Source organism: Euprymna scolopes, chromosome 19 (genome assembly GCF_053919585.1).
Source record: "Euprymna scolopes isolate OS-2025 chromosome 19, ASM5391958v1, whole genome shotgun sequence".
Classification (NCBI taxonomy): Eukaryota; Metazoa; Mollusca; class Cephalopoda; order Sepiida; family Sepiolidae; genus Euprymna; species Euprymna scolopes.
The window spans coordinates 54,058,143-54,077,850 of NC_136500.1; the positions used below are offsets into that span (position 1 = coordinate 54,058,143).

At 35.4% G+C, this 19,708-nt stretch overlaps 1 pseudogene; it reads left to right on the top strand.

Moving 5' to 3' along the window:
* Positions 1 to 19,319: 19,319 nt before the first annotated feature.
* LOC145240532 (U2 spliceosomal RNA) lies at positions 19,320 to 19,477 on the top strand (annotated as a pseudogene).
* Positions 19,478 to 19,708: the final 231 nt, after the last annotated feature.

Here is a 19,708-nt window from a genome sequence, read left to right on the forward strand (position 1 = left end):
GCGTCAAAGTTTTTTAAAAAATTGACCTCTACGGTCTCTACCAAATTACTCAGACAATTTCTGGTCAAAACATTTAAAATTTTACATTGCTCAACAAACACCTCCAAAAACCCGGGCAACGCCGGGCACCCATGCTAATATTTATATAAAACTGAAAATGTCTGTCTGTCTGTCCGTCTGTCTGTCTGCGTGTCTGCTTATGTACATTTCCCTATCAAATAACTCCGTCAATTTTCGGTCTACAGACTTAAGATTGACACAAGGGGTATTGAGTTTTGGGAAAATCGTTTTGATTCGTTTTGGGCCAGAAATTTGGCTGTCAAGTGGTCAAAGCTCGACGATTTGCCCTTTGAAAACTCTACAAAACATCTCCGTCAATTTTGGGTCTAAACACTTGAAATTTAAAATGTAGGTTACTTTGACGTGGATCTAACATTATGATTCGATTTGAGCCCCAAAAAATAAATGTAAAGGGTTACAAATTGGGATCAAATTAAAAAATAAAAATTGACTTTTGCGGTATCTACCAAAGTACTCAGTAAATTTCTAGTCTAAACATTTGAAATTTTACATAAAGGGTATTCAGAGATAGGGCAAGTTTTTCAATCGGTTTGAGTCGAATATTTGAGCTAACAAAGGGTCAAAGTTCAAAAGATTTTACCTTTGCGGTGTTCAGCAAACTACTTAGCAAATTTTGAGTCTAAATATTTGAAATTGTATATAACGGGTATTCATGCAGCAAGTATTTTAATATGTTTTGGGGAAAGGATTTGCTGCCAAAAGGTCAAAGTTGAAAGAGTTGACCTTTGAAGATTCTACCAAATACTTACCCCAAGTTTGGGTTTAAAGACTTAATATTGTAGATGGAGGTAAACTGGATACGACTAAAACTTTCTATCTTGATTTGAGGCTAAAATAATAAGTGGTCAAAATTGGGGTCAAAATTTTTAAAAATTTACCTCTGCTGTCTCTACGAAATTAATCAGACAAATTTTGGTGTAAACATTTGAAATCTTACATAAAGTGTATTCACACGTCGGGCAAGTTATGAACAGTACAAATGGCCCGAGCATAGCCGGGCAGAAATGCAAATAGTAAATAAGCTTGGTGTTGAGAGTAATAGTAAATTAATAGCAAATAATTTTGGGTTTGAGATTAATAGTGAATTAAGAATTAATAAGTTTTGAGTTTAGAGTAATAGTAAATTATTAGCAAATAACTTTGTGTTAGATATTAATAGTAAATTATTAGTAAATCAGTTTGGAGTTAAAAACAATAGTAAATAAGTAGCAAATAAATTTGGATTTGAGATTAATAGTGAATTAATAGTAAATAAGTATAAACTTGAGAACAATAGTAAATAAATAGCGAATTATTTTGGGTTGGAGATCCGTAGTGAATTATCAGTAAATAAGTTAGAATTTAAGAGCAATAGTAAATTTGTATCAAATAATTTTTGGTTTGAGATTAACAGGGAATTAATAGTAAATAAGTGTGGAGTTGAGAACAATAGTAAATTAATAGCAAATGTTTTTGTGTTTGAGATTAATAGTGAATTAATAGTAAATAAGTGTGGAGTTGAGAACAATAATAAAATGATAGCAAATAATTTTTGGTTTGAGATTAATAGTGAATTAATAGTAAAATATTTGCAGTTGAGAAAATAGTAAATTAGTAGCAAATAATTTTGGGTTTGTAGATTAATGGTTAATTAATCAATCTCTTATATCTATTAAAGCAATATTGTCCGTTTGTATGCGTACATTTCCCAAGCAAACTACTCTGTTAATTTTTATCTACAGACTCGAAATTTGACAAAATGGTTATTGAGATTAAGGAAAAATTTTTAATCGGTTTTTGGCCAGTAATTTGAACGTCAAGGGGTCAAAGTTCAACGATTTGAGCCTTGAAAATTTACCAAACTCATTCCGCCAATTTTTAGTCTAAACATTAGAAATTTTAAATATAGATTACCTGTACATAGGTACAAACTCATAATATATATATATAAATATGCATATAAAGTTATTAAATTATTAATATATATATATATATATATATATATATATATATACATACATACATATGCATATAAAGTTATTAAATTATTAATATATATATATATATGTATATATATATATATATATATACATACATATGCATATAAAGTTATTAACATAGGGCCTATGTTACTGCTAATATATATATATATATATATATATATAATATTTCAAAAATATATTAATATATATATATATATACAGACACCAGTGTTTCATGCTTACGCAATCATAAGTGCAAAAATGAAAATGACTGCTGGCCGGAAGATTCGAACCCAGTCAGCAAAGGAAATCTGGGCTTTCCCGGCTAATGTTTTCTTTTCGACAACCGTTATTAATTAATCTTTAAATGAAAATAAATTTACATTCAGTAGAACCCCGAGATAGGCATTAAAAATATTAACAAACTACAGTACAGTATATAATACACATGAATATAACAAAATAACATTACAAACAACACCGTAAGGCGTGGCAAATACCGTAACTAGGAATCGAAAAAACATCGTATTCCACATCGTAACCTGAAAACATCGTATCCTAGGATCACTGTATTCCGGAGTTCTACCGTACTTATTAGCCGTTAAAACGGGCTGTATTCATCATCAACTAGCATATATATATATATATATATATATATATATATATATATATATATATATATATATATATATATATATTTATATATATACTAGAAACTTTATATATACTAGAAAAACTACCCGTCGTTGACTGCGTTCAAAAACAGCCTACAGAAAATGAACTCTGATTTATGAAAGTATGATAGGTTATGAAAAGGAAGGGTTGTAAAGAGATAGCTTCGAAATTGGGGGTATCAAAACCAAAGCAAAATATGATGAAAGTAAAAATAAAATAGATAAACCCCATAATTTATTATACCATACCTGTTCACACTGAAACACTTATCATGATATTCTGTGGATCTATATTAAAAAACCTTGTTAAACTTTGTGACATATTTCCATTCTATGGAGGTCAGGTGCGAACGAACACCCCATAATTTTATTATACCATATTTCTTCAAACTAAAACGTAATTATCAAAGTATACTTACGCAGATAGATATGAAAGGTTTTTATTAAAGTTTGTGCCTACTTCCATTCTATGGAGGCCTGTCGCGAAAGCAAACCCCACAATTTTATTATACCAACCCTATTTAAGTTAAAACATACTTATCAAAGTATTATTATGTACATCTATATCAAAAAAACACTTGTAAACGTTTTTTTTTTTAATTTTTAAATTTTTTATTTCCATACTTTGTGGATCAGACGAGAACTCAGACCCCACAATTTTAATGAACCACCGTTCTGCCAGATCAAACATACCCATTTCGGTGTCTCGATACATCTTCTATCATTATATGTAATCAGTTTTTAAAATAGTCAATGATATAGGAGCCTATTCGTGACCACACACACACACACACATACACACACATTAGCTTTATATATATATATATATATATATATATATATATATATATATATATATATATATATATATATATATATACGTCTGAATAAATTTATCTAGCAATGAGCTGGGATGGCAACCTGTGATTATAAGATTTACAAAATATTACTGGTCGTAGTATTCTATGTATTAACCCATCTAAATAGGAATTGCTCGATATACAGGATAGAGCAAATAAAGCAAATTATAGTGATTCAATGAAATTTTAAAACAAAAACCTGGTAAGCACCGAAACCCTGTAGGATAAGGAGATAAAATTTCTAAAGTATTCTTTGTCTTACTTAGAATAATAAAAAAAATCCTTGATTTGAATAAAGTTTTTTTTTTTTTAATTTCATTGAATCACTCTAATTTGCTATATATATATATATATATATATATATATATATACATATATATATATATATATATATATATATGTAAGTAGATTTTTGGTACAGCAAAATGGAAGGAGAAATTTCAGAGGAAACATAATTTAATTTAAATACCAAAAAAAAACAAGAAATGAGCAGGTGAAATTATTAAAATTTCCTTAAGGCCTTATCGTCTGACCCTCTAAGAGGAAACGTCAGAATGATAAATTAAAAACTAAGAAACGAATGAGGGAAGAAGGGAATTTTGGTTTCAGTTGGCAGAACAGTGAAAAAAAAAATATCTCACTGTTCAGGTGGTTTTAAATCAATGAATATCTCCAACTGATGTTTCGGAATCTTTTGTCTACACAGGCTAGGTCGAGAGTTGTTAATAACAAACGCCTCAATAATATTGAGATGATAGTTCGACCTCGCACTGTATAAAATAGAAAACCACCCATCGGAATATTGATCAGAACACCTATTTATACTCAACAGGTGATTACCAATGGCGAACTCATGAGCTTGGGAGTGCCCGGGTGTTCTCGAAACCTGGTGTAGTCGAATATCCCGAGGGATATGTTGGGATATTCTCATTTCTAACCTTTGGGATGTTTTGCCAACGTAGTCAGCTCCACACTGACAAACAAATTTATAAACAACAAATATGTGTGTGTGTGTGTGTGTATGTATATATTTGAGTCTAGTCAGTACTAATGTGCGTGACCATTTGAGAATTCCAGGTGCTATACTTACTCTCCTCTTATCTCGATATTGTTCCAGTCGTCCTGGGTCTCTCTTTGCCACGGGACTCGTGTAATGCCAATTCAGAAGAGTTGTGGTTGATGGGTTACGCATCCCTTGCCTCACGTATACACGCGCAGCTACCTTTACTCTTAAGAGTGAATGAAGACATTGACACATATACTTTTATGTAGTCACAAAATGTACAACTTACGTTGCCCTCTTGTATATCACCGCTCCAACACTATCATCCCTGCACACGTTAGTGAAGAGGTTACAAAATAAGGAATAAAAGTAAAATGATGCAAGGCAGAAAAATGAAAAAGAATAAAAAACAGACAAGAAAGAGGGAGAATGAAAAGTGGAAACCATAATTTATTATTGGTGATTCTCAGGTATGTCTTTTTCCTTCCCACTCGTGCCCCATCCCCGTCCACTCCCCACCCTCATTTCTCATCATAGCTTTTTTACTTATTTACTACGCTAAGCTTGTATAGAAGTAATAATAATTATAAAATCTCTAAATGTATATAATTAATTTATCTCCATGCTTAGATATAATCTTCTACTCTAATTGTGACAATGGTATGTAAAAATAAAAGGTAATAAGGGATAAACAGGTTTGTGACTGCAATATTTATTATAATTGATGATGATAATTTTTAATAATAATTATATTGCTTAATAATAGTAATAATAGTGGGAAGAAAGTGTTTAAAGTTAAATTCAAAAATTTAAATGTAAAGAGTAAAATATTTCAAAAATAGAAGACAAGATTTAAGCGGCAAAAGATAAAATATATCAAGATATAAAATAACTCTAGATAATTGATCTGAAGGTATCCACGCATACATATATATTTATATTATTTACATAACACCAAAAGATGGAGGAAGTGAGGAAGCATGACTGTAGAAATTTTTTTACCCGAATACGATGTCCAGCATCTTAATAATATACCATTTGTTGTAAAAAATCTAATGGATAAACATCTGAAGAAGTTGGTGGGGACAGGATATTTTTACGGAAACATAAATCGTAAAATTGCCAACTCATTAATGAAACAGCTGTAATGGAAAAATCCAGGAAATAAACGAAGGTTATTAAAAGAAAACGCGAGTCTTTTAATTTTCAACAAAATTTTGCACTATATACGCTCTGTCCCTATTTGAATTTTCAACAAAATTTTGCACTATATACGCTCTGTCCCTATTTGAATTTTCAACAAAATTTTGCACTATATACGCTCTGTCCCTAACTCAAAATTAACGGTGAATGGTTTTAAAATAACAATCTAGACCCGTTAAACGAAAACGGTATACATTGAAAGTAACGATATTTTAAAAACAAACTTTAAAATATATATATATATATTTATATGTATACATATACAAATGCATATATGTAGATATATACGTGCACACACACACACACATATATATATATATATATATATATATATATATGTATGTTTTTTTAATTCATTTGTAGTAGATTTAAATGAAAATATTTCAGAGTTACTCTTTAAGTGTCTGTTGTATAACGGTGCATATTCTTTAGTGTTTAAATTTATAATGTGCTCGGTGGTTATAAGATGTCGAAACTAGTCAGAGTTTAGAGTGGAGGATTTAAAAGTTATGGTTAAGACTGCTTTAAAATAGTAGAGAAAACTATTGATTTTAATTAGAACAAAAAGTTAAAATTAAATTTAAGTTCAGGCAATTTTAATCCTCTTTCTCTATAGCAAATTATAATGCTGTGTGGAAAGAATTAAGACTATCGAAGAAGATTTTCGCTTCACTTTTCAGAGATGTCTTCATTGGACGTTGTAAGAATACTTTTCTTACTAAAGTTTATCAAAAACTGACTTTTACTGTTTTTTTATATATATTTTATTTTAATTTAATTTTCACCCAAAACAAGGCACAGTGTCACTTTAAAGTAGGGGGCTACTATCGGGAACATAAGTTGCAGGATTATTGTGAAGGGAGATGAGTAGCAAGATGTCTGTTCACATTACACTTGAACTTCTGCATATCAGTAAAGTTTTCATTTCACCGAAACAGATAAGAAAGAATTTCGAATTGCGTTGGTTTGATGCATTCATGGCTTGAAAGTTTCATCTTTCTGTTGTAGATACTGACAGTGCGAGACCTTAAGAAAACAACTTTCATTGACGTACGTCGAAAGCGGAGTTAAGTCATTAAATTCCCCAGACAGAAAAACTTAACCGATCCAAATTTAGCGCACCTACTGAACGATTACAAAGCCGATGCAGTTGATGCCAGCAGATTTAGGAGATGTGTCCGTCGATTTCAAGATGTGGACAGAGATTTGAGTGACAAAGTACGCTCCGAAATTTATGAGCGAAGCATCAAAAGAAGCTAGCAAGAATGCATTGAAAATGGTGGTGCTATGTAGAAAAATTAATTGGCACTCATTTGAATGGTGACACTCCCGTTGTTTGTTTTTTTTTTTTTTTAGCTCTTCAACTTTTTTAGTTTAAAAAATAGGAAGCGTTACTTTTGGAACGGCTCTCGAATGGCAAATCGCGCTTCGGACGCCCATGCATAGTTATCGTTCATCACAGGCAACTTTTTTTTATACTTGGGAATAACCACTCATCAAGTTCGGAAGGCCACTCGATGATAAGGATTAATGAATGTAAGTTGGTGTAAATTGAGTAGAATTTTATTATTTATGGGGACAGCTCAGCAAGAACTTGTTTACATTGGATTTGGAGGCCACCATGTAGTATTCAACCGGGAAGCAAGCCAGCGGAACAGTGTGTTCACGGGCGACTAGTTCTGGGAAAGAAGCTTTGGACATGGAATCTGCGTTTAGATGTATACACAGATAGAGAGTAGGGGAAATCATTTATAGTGATTGTAGCTAGTTGAGTGTTTTTGGTAAGGGAGGACCATATATTGGAGTTTAGTCGAGCACTTGCCATGAAAATAACGATAGAGCAGGGACAGGCTAAAGTCCCTTCTTCTGTGAGAAAGAAGAGGTTGTATGGAAGAGAAAAGGGCATCACCTACTAGTATTCGAAGCCGGTTTTGAACTCTATCAAGGCTGAATAAGGCGCGCCAATAAGCTTCTACCCAGTTGTAGCAACAGCATTCAATTTTGGGGCGTGCCTGATTCATATATTGATAGAGTATTGCATCGACAGTGAGATACGTACTGGACGGGCAAAGTGATCCAGGTTTTGATGTATGTGTTCCATGTCAGACCTGGAGTGGAGGTCAGTCCTAGAAGTTTGTCAAGTCATGGAGCTTCCCCAGTTATAGCATGATGGGGGTTCAGAGCGATTATGATGAAAGGAGAGACACGTTTATTGATGCATTAAAATTAAACAGCTACCTATTTCCTCCTTGCGTCATGTTTTCAAGATCAGAAGAGCAAGAATCAAAAAGATCTTGGTCATTGTCAGCCTTTAAAGTGTTACCACAGATTGTGGTGTCGTCTGCATAAATGTCTACGAATGATCTAAGAATGTGATTTGGGAGATCATTAATGAATATCAGGAAGAGAGTTAGGCCAAGGATGGAACTCTGAGGGACGCCAGCGTGTATACTATGAATTTCTGATTTCTGCTCATCGGCGACTACTCTTATAAGACGTTTTTGGCCTTCGGGTCAAGATCAAAGTGTAATGAATTATTGAATCATTATTGTTATTTTTTTACACGCTAATAAAAATGTTTTAAACGATTGGGTTCTAAGTAGAACGTCCCACAAGTACGAAAGGGTGAATACAGTATTATGGTAAAAGCGGATAAGAGCTAAGAGAACCTTTTTAGTTCTAGAGTGACAAGGATGACCAACGAACCTCATTCTTCCCTCTTTTTGAGTTGGACTTATACCTAAATATTTTGTTGATGTTGAATTTATATTGTATTTTAACCTGTACAAAAGATTTGATATCTAAAACTGTAGTATCTGTTCTTCAGGTGCTATATTTCAATTTCTTGTTCCCTGTCAATGGAAGAGAAAGTCTTCATGACTGAGATATTTTTATTTTTGTTCCTTTTCTTCGCGTTAAAAAACAACCCTGGTGTCTAAATCTATCCCATGGGGAGGCATTGTAAATAGGAACTCTTATAAGCCTATCAGGTCCTGGATATGACCTTAAACTATATCCGATGGTGAGGTCCCAGCTTACAGGCCTTAGGGAGTGTGAAGCCCCACTTTAATTGCCATTGCTCCCAGGTCCACTCTGACCCGGAGTGGTAATACCTGCTAGGGGTCGCACTATGGGTTGAATAGAATACGACTTGAAAAACAAATACACTATATTAAAAAATCGTTATTCAAAATCACCAGATTCGGCATTAAATAACCTGAAAAGGGTTGATATGCCGTAAAACAAAACAACCTTATAAGCCTATCAGAGAGAAAGGATATAATAATCGAAAGGACATTTAAAACTATTCCATAACCAGCAATCTTGTGGGATAGACTTTTATGCCATCTCTATCACAAGTCTTTGATATGTCAAACTATTACTCTAGAAACGAAGCCCTTGTCGAGAGATTCACTAATCATGTATGATATTACAGTCAGTACATCAGTCGTTGATCAAAACGGAATTCATATTCCATGTCACTGAGCAGGTTATTTTTACTGAGGTGGTTGGCCATGTCTCTTTTTATCACAGATTCCAGCAACTTACTCATAATGTACAGGAGACTGATTAGTCTGTTAAATGTTAAAACTGGTGAGGTTTTTCAGAGTGTTGGAAAGAATTTCTTCTTAAAGCAACGTTTAAAAAGCCTTGTAAGTACGGGAGCTAGTTCCGGATCAAACTTATTGAAAACTATGACTACAATGCCGTCGGGAGCAGTTGGTTGCTAGAATCAAGATTTTGATAAGCTTGCCAATATTGTGCACAGATAATTGTATGTCGCATAGTGTGTTTTCAGTCATAAGAGGAAAATACGAGGTGTAGGCGGCCCTGATGGTAAGGGGTAGAATTTGCTACAAAGTTCGTGGCAAAGACTTTTGCTTTGTCAGATGCTGATAAAATAACTACAGGTCCATTGATGATGGTAGGGATAGAGGACACGTTTCTGTTTGATATTCGCCACAACTATTGGGAACTAAGCCGGTGCTCAGCTACTTTAAACTGAACTTAAACTGAGCATACGAATCTCTTACGTCCTTTATTATTCTTTTACAATTGCTGTTGGCAGTCATAAAGCTGGCTTTAGTTTTACATCATCTCTTACGTTGGAATCAATGAAAAAAGTGATTTCTGTGCACAATGGCAGCTGCACATTCTTGGATGAACCACGGCTGGCTGTTTTGATTTTGTTAGAATGTCTTGGAGGGTATGAAACTGTCTATACCGACAATTAAGCATTCAGCCAGGTCAGATACTATAGAGGACATGTTCTTTTTGAACATGGGCATGTAGAATTGTTGTGACAACGTAGAAAAATAAATTATATGACACAAAAGAGTGCTCGTTTAAATGGTATCACTCTCGTCTTCATATATATATATATATATATATATATATATATATATATATATATATATATATATATATATATATATAAAGTAAACTTATTCGGTGTTGTTCGAGATACTGTTTATTGTCATGTTTTCTAAAAAGTAAATACTTTGGAGAATTTTATTCCACACTAACGTGGGATGACTGGTCGCAAAGTACGTTTAAGTATATTTTAGTTAAGTATATTTTATTTCGTGTAGATTTCGTATTTATTATTACCGGGCAAATTCTCTATTGAAATTATATTGTGGCTAATATATAGTACTGATTTCATAAGTTTAAAAAAACATGACTCGTGTGCTCTCAGCTGAAATCGAAACCACAAAGTTTAGCTGCGTTCCCTACCGTTTGAAATATTAAGAGAGAGATAAGAAATATTTAAAATTAAACTACTTCACTCTATGAATAAATTTGTGCATGCGCAAAAGTAATAGAAATACATCAGCAAGTTGAAATGAATTTTTTTTTATTTCAACTTGCCGACATATTTTTATATGCAAAGCTTTTTTTGTTTTCCAATAAAAGGAGGATGGACCTGTAAATTCACGCTTGTCTATTCGTCTGTTTGTCCATCCGCACTTTTCTCAATAACTATGCCTTGGAGTTTTTTTTAATTTTGCACAAACGTTAAACATGATATGAGTAAATTATTAACAGAACGGATTTTCCGGGAAAACTACGGTTGCTCCTCTACGGGTGCCTTTCGAGTTAAAATGGTTAACATTGACACTTTTGTGTTTATTAAAAAAATTGATGCCTTGGATTTTTATAAAACTTTCTGAAAAGTTGTAACTAACTGACTTCTATATAATTTTGTTTTTCTATACATTTAGGGCTAGTAAAAAAAACACTGCATCTTTGGGGACTATTTTACCATATTTGTACAAAATTTTCTCTGTATGTCTAGCAGTTTTGCATGATGCTGAACTCCAATTTAAATGTGGATTTGGGGGCTAAATGGAGGTGGGGTGCAAATGATGGACTTAGTCATTTTCTTTTTTTTTGCATGGTGCAGAACTCAAATTTAAATGTAGTAAGGCCTTGGGGATTTGGGGGCTAAATGGAGGTGGGGTGCAAATGATGGACTTAGTCATTTTCTTTTTTTTTGCATGGTGCAGAACTCAAATTTACATATGTTAAGGCCTAAAACTGCACCGTTTTTTATTTTCACCAGGATTTGATGACAATGGATGCTTCAGTTGTATCTGTTATAAACCATCCTCGGTGTACGATTACTAGGTGCTGTTAATATCAGTGTTATATGATTAGTATTTTTTTCACACAGACATACACGCATACATGCATCTACTGTTTGATTTATATATAGATTACGTCACCCTTTTACTATTACATTATTAATGGAACCATTTTCTTTTAATTTATAAAGCAATAACTAATTTTTAGAGGTAATTATGCTTCGGTATCTATATTTTCGGATACCAAAACGATCACTTCTAATGCATTATGTTTTGCTACGAATTTAGAAGTTACATTTATTTTCCATTTGACAGTTTTAATGCTTCTGAATGGCTTTCCTATTTCCAAACGTTATTTTTCTTTTCAGCAATTAACAAACGATAGAAATATGTGGCTTGTATAGAAAGAAACTCCGTCGAATCCATGCGAATAAGAAATCATTATTAATGTAAATAACTTGATAATCGACGCGGAATGTTACCCAGACTCTGTCCGTGTGCGTCACTAATTGCAGGTGAGTAAGAATGTTAAGAAGTAAATAATTTGTTGAGATAACATTAGTCTCTTTCTCTCTTCTGAGTCCATTTTGTCCAAGTAAAATCATTTCTGAAAACTCTCAGCGAACGTCTTCTTGTGTTAGTTTCTGCATATAAAAATGGAGCTTGTTGTAAAGCAAAGACCGGACGAAATGACGACGCCAAGAATGGGTGATTATACTAGACTCCGTATAAACACTCCATGTATGTTTAAATACTTTTATTTGTTATGGAAAATGTTACAAATGTGTGGAAACACAAATTCTTCGTATTCAGAGGAACTAATACGAAGCAGCATAAGATATGCGGTATTATTGTATATTGCTTCTCTTATTCATCCCAAACAATCGTGCGTGGTGACGCTACAAAGAAATGCAGTCGAGAGCTACTACATGAGGTTATGTCTACTTGGGGGATTGAGTAGCAAGATGTCTGTTCGTATTACATTTAAATTACTGCATGTCGGTACAGTCATGGAAGCAGGAAGAGGGAGAGAATTTTATAATCTAGCACTTTTCTGGCATCTAACAACTTTTACAGTGAAGAGGTATATGTTTGCTTTTGTTGGGTTATTTGGGTGTTATTAAAGGTGAGAGAGTACACTGCTGTAAGTTTGTCAGAGTTTGTTGCATAAAAGCACTTGCAAAACAGACACAAGCATCCATTATCGCGACAATTGAGTATTATTAAAACTAAGAGTGATGGATGACTTTCGGAGCAAGCATTTTAATCAAAGACGCCAATACGTATTCTTCAATGAAGACAGGTTATATTCGTATTAATAAACATTTTACTTTGAGATTGTGAGATTTAATGTATTTAGTATAACGAAATAATACTTAATTTCAATCGATGTTTTGAAAATAAAACTTTATCTTGTATAAATATGAAAACATCTTATGTCTCTGAATCTTTGAGATAAGGATCGATTATTTTGATTATTCAGCACGAATTTTTTTAAAACTGAAACCTTTATCAAATCCACGGGGCGTGGCATGCTGAGAGTCATACCCGAGTAGAAGTACTAAGTAAATACTGAGGACTGAACTGTTATCCCCAGAAGTGTACAACTTGCATCTGAATTTTACCAAGTAATTTATTCACTACAAATTCATGTAATGTTTCGAAACAGTTAACCATTTACAGCGAAAGTCGTAAACTATTAAGTCCCTTACCAACTACGCCACGGGTTCAACAAAAAGATTTCGTGATCCAACAAACAGACAAGATACACCTTAAGAAGGTCGGAGATTACATCAACCAAACATTGTGAAAATAAGACTCAAGATGAAAACAGTAGTCCGTAGAATTCAAATAATCAATCCTCATCTCAAAGATTCAGAAACGTAATATTTTTTCAGTTTGTAACATGGTCATTAATCTTCTTCAACGGTATCGTTACATTTTAACACCGGGGCCCAACACATTGTGTCTGTGATAGTCGCAAAGAAAAAAAAAGGGAATAAATTCGACTCAGCATTTTCTTCAGTTTTAAAAAAAAGCATTTATTACCGGTGCTTTTCATCAACGCATTACACATATTGTTTTAAAATTCTGTTTGTTAATCTCGTTTGTCATGTAGTTAACAAAACCCTGTCGCGGCGACACGAGCTTAAAAATATCTCATGCCATAACGGGGCGCACATTCACTGTTTCACCGCCACCAACTATTTTTGGTCCTCTCACACGGTATATTTGTCTCTCTCGTTTTCTTTCCCTTCTCTTCCTTCGCTGTGACGTCAAATGCTCGGTCATTTGTATTTTTGTCATGTGGCTGGCGCTGCTACAAGCGTTTGCGGCTCTTACAATACATGAAGCTTTCTTTTCAAAGCATCAATTGAAATCGAGTATAAGTTTCCTTGTAGGAAATGCATTAATAATTAAATGTCAAAGTCTGGAAATAAAGTAGGTGTTAAGTTCTCTCGCTTTGATAAGCTTCTAGTACTTCGTTCTATACATAAAATGACAGAAGTACATCAAATATGTTTCTAAGGTCACAGGAAAATATATTGGATCATTCTACCGCTCCAGAAAGTATCTCACTTCTGTCCTATAAACGAGTTACATACATTTTAGGATGGGGTACTCTTGCCACATCTGGGGAATAGCGCTTGGAGATGTAATGTTAACACGTTTACATACGCGTTAATGTGTTCAGACTCTGGACCCCACACGTTGTAGTAGAATACATTGCAAAGAACACAGGGCAAGTAATTACTCGACTCTTTTTTATTGTAACAACGATATTTACAGTGCGAATCAAATTATTATACAAGTCTATTTTTTTCGTAACCTATTAATGTAAACTCCCCATGTTTTAGTATATTACCGAACTAGTTATACAAACATTTGCATAAAAAATTTCCATTTTAAAATGTTAAGTAAAATATATATATAAAATATGATTTTCAAGTGAACCAAATTATTATGCCAACAATTGTATAAACATTTATTTCAGGTATAACATCACAATAAAGCATCGAAATCAGTACAATTATAATAAAAAAAGAATGATTATAATAACCGGTGGTCGAGAAATATGCCTTAAAGCAATGTGATTCCCTTCACTTGCAGATGTGTCCTCATTTCTTCTCTATCAGAGAAAGAAGTCTGTCGTTCATCGATGATGTCAATTTTTTTATTTCAGTGGATTTAATGGATTCTGCTGCCCTCACGATTGCCTCCTATGAGGCATTATCTTTTGGTTACACTGTTTACCATTTTGATAAACCCGACTTTTCAAGATAGCTCACAGGTTCTCCCGATGCAATTTAAACCAGAAGATCAAACAGGCTACTCAATAATAATAATAATACAGTGCCATTAGCAAAGAAAAGGTTACCTACGAAAACGAACCTCTTAATGTAAAACCTTGAATAATTATCTAAACTCGAATGTAAATTAATATTAAGCCGACTTTACAAATTGATAAGAGTTAATTATTGGATTTTAATTAAATTAATTATAAGGTGAAACTCCAATGATTCAAACTCGATGGATAACGACAAACTTCCACCCATTAATATGGGAGGGGAGATTATCATCAAAAGTGTCCTGAATTGTTAACTTAGCACCGGACTTACTACTTAGATATAAATAAGTCACTTGTACCCATTCCCCTCCTTCCCTTTTTTTTAATGGAGAGTAGATAATACAGTGGATGTGTTATCGGCAGCTCCAGTAACTCTCGCTTCTCCTTTTTTGTCCCTCAGTCCTCATTCAATGAGTGATTTTTCTGACAAAGGGTGAAGAACAAGCTGCTTAAAGGTCAGTAGTACTTGGTGACCAGTAGTCTAAGATGTCGGAAATTTTTCTGTCTCTGTCTGTCCTTGTGGCCATGTCACTAGTAAGGGTGCTGGAGGTAAACGTTTTGTCTGGGCTGACGTTATCCGCCTGATAGTCAGGGACCCGAACCTTGGATTAACCACTAAGGAGGCTGTCCTATCAGCAGGCGCAAAGTACTGGGACTGCTGTATTGCCATTTGGTGAGTGGATCTGGACCATGCAGTAGTCTCTGGTGGGGCCTCTCGATGCCATACAAGTGGGTAATTGTTACGGCTTTACTTTTTCGTGTGCTACAAAAAAACTCCTATCTTTTTCTCTCTTACTTTTCCTCTCTGTACTGCTCTAACCAAGTATGCCGACCTATTCCACAAATCCCAAAACCTCAACATGAAATATCTTCATAATAAAAACTCGATTAAACCTAGAACCCCATCTTCCAACGTAGCCCCCTACTACCAGGTCTCCTTCTCCAACATCAGGGCTCTACGTTCCAACCTTCAAGAGGTTGAAACCCAATCACAGGAGACGAAACCGAACATGTTATTTCTAAGTGAAACTGGAATAGGGCCGACCACTTCCCTAGATGAGTTCATAATTAACGGATACTTTAACTTAACAGCTAAATCTGACCCCCAAGATCGCCATGGGCATGGAATATGTGCCTACATTAAGGATGGCTTCCCGTGTGGCAGGGATATCTCTAGAGAAGATCCTAATTTACCCTATATGTGCTTTAGGGTTGCACTTGCTAAAACCACTGCATTTATATTTGCCCTCTCTCGGCCCCACAACAGCATATCTGAGAAAATAGACCACATACTGTCTGCACATCCCTCGGCTAACATCCACATGTGGTGAGTTCAACGTCCATAACGTGGAATGGCTGACCCATTCAAATAAGACAGACGATGAGGGGAGGTTTTGTCATGATATGGCTATTGCTTATGACCTCACTCAGATTGTTCGCGAACCCACCCGTGTGCCCGATACACCCGGTAAATATGCAAGCCTCCTAGACCTTTTTCTCTCAACTTCCCCTGAGCTATGTTCATGTTCCGTTCATTCTCCTCTAGGATCCTCCGACCACTCCGTCGTATCAGTTAAGATAAAAACGAAATGTAAGAAGTCCCCAAACGTACCCCTCCACCGTACTGTATACCGATACTCTATGGCTGACTGGGATAGGTTCCGTACATTCATATCTGATTTACCTCTGCACTCCATGTTTAAAAAGGAAGTGTCCTCTATAGTATCAGATCTGACAGAATGGTTAATTGTAGGCATAGACCAATTCATACCATCTAAAAAATTCCAACAGAAACCTAACAGCCAGCCATGGTTCTCCCCAGAATGTGCTGCTGCTATCGCACACCGAAATCACTTTTTCCATAGCTACCATCGTAATAGATGCACTGAGACTAAAGCTGCTTTCAGGACTGCCAGCAACCACTGTAAAAGAGTAATAAAAAATGCAAGAGAGCTATATGCCCAGTCTGTTAAATCCAAGGTAGCTGATCAGCGGCTTGGTTCCCACCAGTTTTGGCAAATAACAAATAGGATCCTGAACAGAAGTGTGCGTTCTATCCCAACCATTATCAATGGACCAGAGGTCATCTTGTCAGCGTCAGACAAGGCCAAACTATTTGCAAAGAACTTTGCAGCTAATTCTACCCTATGCGACGAAGGCCATCAACTATAACACAGAACAAGCTAGGTAACATACAAATATCCGTGCATGAGGTCGCCAAGCTAATCAAGAACCTAGATTCCAGTAAAGCAACTGGCCCTGATGGCATCCCAATTATAGTGTTAAAAAAGCTTCAACCAGAACTTGCTCCCATACTTACGAAACTATTTAAGCGCTGCCTTTAGGAAAAGTGCTTTTCGACTTCCTGGAAGACCTCATCAGTTGGCCCTGTATTTAAGAATTCAGGTGATAAGTCATCTCCCTCTCAGTACAGGTCAATAAGTCTCCTGTGTGTTATGAGTAAGTTGCTGAAATCCATATTAAATAGAGAAATAGTCAACCACCTCAGCAGGAACAACCTTCTTAGTGACACTCAATATGGTTTCCGTTCTGCAAGATCTATCGCAGATGTGCTGACGGTTATATCCCACAGGATTAGTGAATCTCTTGACAAAGGCTTCCTTTCTAGGGCAATTGCTCTTGACATATCAAAGGCCTTCGACAAGGTATGACATAAGGGCCTACTTCACAAGATTTCCAGCTACGGTATAACTGGAAATGTTTTCTCAATCATTAAATCATTTCTTTCCGATAGGCTCATAAGAGTAGTGGTAGATGGACAAAAATCGGAGGCCTTCAATATAAATGCTGGAGTCCCTCAGGGGTCAATCCTGTACCCAACTCTCTTCCTTATCTACATCAATGACCTCCCTAAACACATACTTAAATCCTTCGTTGACATCTTTGATGTGACAGGACCGTCTACGGCAACACATCAAAGGCTGTAAATGACAAAGTTCTCTCTGATTCTCTCTCCTCTGATCTCGAGCGCGTGGTTCAGTGGGGGAAGGCGTGGCTGGTTACCTTTAATGCATCTTAAACCAAACTCCTATCCTTACATCATCAACGCTCTGATCACCATCTTGGTATGAAAAAAAAATACAAATAAAAACGATTTGCATAATAATTTTGTTCGTACTGTACTTCCGGGTACTTTCCCGAATTAACGAGATCGTGTTCCTTCTCTGTAACCTCTGTTCTTTCAAACGTCACCTACGTCTCTAACGAGATCGTCTTCTTTTTTCTTTTTCCTTACCGTGAAGTTATTTCGCACACAGCTCCATATAGTCGCCACACGCGCGTTCCGCTCTCTGTAGAAGAGCATCTTTCTTGCTGTCGTACTTTTCCTGGCGTTTTCTGAAATTTTGTGAGAACTGCCACCTCCTCTTCCTCGGAAACTCCTTTTCTCACAGATGAGACGTTGTTCATTCTTTATCTTACTGTTATTTTTATAGTAGCTGATGAACTAAGTTCCAATTCACAAAAAATCTAGTCACCACAACTGTTAATATTTTTCGCTTCTCATATTGTTATTCTCATGTTTCTACTTCCTTTTTTTTTTTGTTTTTTGTTGTTTTTTTTTTTTACTCGCATACCCAGATACCCAATTCGTAGCAGTGGGCCGGCATTAATGAACTTTTTAGTCGCATGCAAGCGACTCCATAAGTCACTCTGTCGGTCTGTCGGTCGGTCGATCGGTCGGTCGGTCTGTCCGTAACACTTTTGTGCTTGGCCTTTTCGGTTAAGATCAAAGGTCTATTGTTAATAGATGCTATTCTTAGGTTTTAAGCTTTTCTTAGCCTTTTGGCCGATATCAATGTGTAGTATCTATTCCGGCAGATACTGCAAGCAAAGACCATACAAGTTGTCACTATCCAGCTCCTCTACTCCCCGGGAGTTGGCCCCCATTTCCTCTCACTCCTCACATTAAAAATCGACATTGTGCCTAATTTGCTCAGTGGGGGAGCAAATAAATACCCTTTACTTGGACTTTTGGCCAAGATCAAAGTGTAGTGTCTGTTTCGGTAGATACTGCAAGCAAAGACCATATGTGGGGGCAACTCCACATATAAGACATTGGTCAATGTAGGGTAAATCCTTCATACCAATTGCCACTATCCAGCTCCTCTACTCCGTGGGGTGGTGGTACCCATTTCCTCTTCACTCCTCACATTAAAAATCGGCCTTGTGCCTAATTTGCTCAGTGGGAGAGCAAATAAATACCGCTTTTCTTGGCATTTTGGCCAAGATCATAGTGGAGTATCTGTTCCGGTAGATACTGCAAGCAAAGATCATATGTGGGGGCGACCTCCCATATAAGACCTTGGTCAATGTAGAGGCAACCCTTCATACCAAATGTCACTATCCAGCTCCCCTACTCCCCGGGGAGCTAGTCCCCATTTCCCCTTCACTCCTCACATTAAAAATCGGCCTTGTGCCTAATTTGCTCGGCGGGGGAGCAAATAAATACTAACCCTTCATATCAATTGTCACTATCCAGCTCCCCTACTCCCCGGGGAGTTTGTCCCCATTTCCTCTTCACTCCTCACATTAAAAATCGGCCTTGTGCCTAATTTGCTCGGTGGGGGAGCAAATAAATACCGCTTTTCTTGGCCTTTTGGCCAAGATTAAAGTGTAGTATCTGTTCTTACTACATGCTGTACTTATGTTTGTAACTTTGTGATATAAAGTGGGGGATCACTTTTCTGCATTAATTTAATGTAAAATGATCACTCACTTTACAACCAGTCACTCTCAAAGCCATTCAAGTCATACTCCAGATCATTCAAGGTTGTTTTTGAAGGATTCCAGTTATTTCTTTAAGCATTCAAGTCATTCTTAAGGTCATTCAATTCATCCTTAAGTTCATTAAAATCATTCTAAGTCATTTACTTTTTATTTATTTAAGTCATTTCAGCCCATTTTTCGGTCATTTTAGTTTATCTTTAAGAATTTCATGTCAATCCTACTTAACGCATTCATTCATTA